The 1498-nt window shown below is 64.1% G+C and overlaps 1 protein-coding gene across 6 annotated transcripts in view; it reads right to left on the bottom strand.

Moving 5' to 3' along the window:
• The window catches only part of Znf821 (zinc finger protein 821), a 33037-nt gene extending 32089 nt beyond the window's left edge, over positions 1 to 948 (bottom strand). For all 6 annotated transcript variants that reach the window (XM_013012977.1, XM_013012980.1, XM_013012974.1 and 3 more), the window contains exon 1: positions 123 to 948. The gene's annotated coding sequence lies outside the window, so the exon portion shown is untranslated. The remainder of the gene's footprint in view (positions 1 to 122) is intronic.
• Between the last annotated feature and the right edge of the window lie 550 nt (positions 949 to 1498).

Genomic DNA, 1498 nt, shown 5'->3' with positions numbered 1-1498 from the left:
CCCGCCTCCTCCCCCGGCGCCCACAGACAAAAGGGCCTCCAGCCTGGGACCCCGGTCGGGCCGCGCAGCGTCTGCATCCCCGGCGCGGCCGCCGAGGAACGACGGGGAAGGGGCCTCTTTACCCGGCGCCACGGCGCCCCGCCGCGCTCCGGTCTCCGGGCCCCGCCTCCGGACAGACGGACCGCCGGACAATGGGCCCCCAGCTGCAGCTTCGGGCCGGCTGGGCGGGGGCTCTCCCGTACCAGACCCAGCGGGCTGAGGGCCGCTCAGGGCCGAGTGCCTGAAGGGGAGCCGGCGGGCGGCGCTGCAGACAGACAAAGCCAACCGCAGACAGACGGACGGAGGGGGATAAAGATGGCGACGCGGCCGCGAGAGCGCGCGGCTCGCGCACCCGCGGTGAGTGGGGCGCGTGCACGGGCCTCACCTCTTCCACTCCCCCCTTCCTCCCCCGGCCCCGGTCCCCTTCCCCGCTCCCCAGGCGCGCGCCTGGCGCGGCGGGCGGGGCTGAGGAGAGGGCCTGGGGGCGGGGCCTGAGGGGTTATCCAATCACGGGCGTCCCTGAGGGTCCTCGCCGGCATCCTCGCGTCCCCGAGACCGCCGGGCCTCGCACCCTCCTCGGCTTCCCCGGGCGTCCTCGGTCCCCTCCGCGTCTCCGAGCCCTCCGGGGCGTAGGAACTCCGACTCGACTCCCAGCTCCGGCCCCGTTTCCTAGCCTACCACGGGGCTCAGCCGCCAAACCCACCACCCGACCCCAGCTCCGCCGCCGCCCCGTCTCCACCCCGCGAACCCCCGCCCTTCGCTCGCGGACCGCTGGGTCCTGCAGCCGCGCGGCCTCGGCGAGGGCCCGCGGCAGCTGTCCGAGCCTCCTCGGTTCCAGGCCTCGCGCTCGTGTTTCTCCGACACGAAGGTCCGTGATAGAGGCCACCGACCCCGGGCAGGCTGCCGCGATCGGGATACCCCTGCCCTCGTCCCGGCCCTGTGCGTGCCCCCTTGCTCCCCCGCGTCCTCCGGGGACGGTGGGGGAGCGGAGGGAAGGAGACAGACCTCCCTTTTGAAGAGCTCAGCTTTGGTAACCTGCTCCGCACTGTGACTTTGGACAAGTCATTGCCCTAACTTGTCAAATAGAGACCGTCGTCATTCGGCCTCTGTTTTCATGGAGCTGTGCTAAAATGAATTTCTAACGGCAGTAGGCAAACATATTTTATAATTACTGGCTACACAAAGGCGGAACTAGTAAAAATGCTAACTCTTGCTGATAAAAATGGCACATCCTAACATTTGCCTAAAGCATTCTTGCAAATTGCCCTGCCCACAAATTTCCAGTGAGATGATGCATGTCATTGTCTACATCTTGTTTAGTATTAAAAGATGTTGGTCTTCCACATTGCTGTAGTAAATATATCTATCTATGTAGAATGGGATGTTTAGATAGGAATTGCTTAACGTTAGCAAACATTAAAAATTTTATTATTATAAAGGTAATGTGCAGAGAGATTGC

Source organism: Dipodomys ordii, unplaced genomic scaffold, assembly GCF_000151885.1.
Source record: "Dipodomys ordii isolate 6190 unplaced genomic scaffold, Dord_2.0 Scaffold18, whole genome shotgun sequence".
Classification (NCBI taxonomy): Eukaryota; Metazoa; Chordata; class Mammalia; order Rodentia; family Heteromyidae; genus Dipodomys; species Dipodomys ordii.
This window is presented reverse-complemented; position numbering and strand designations above follow the sequence as displayed.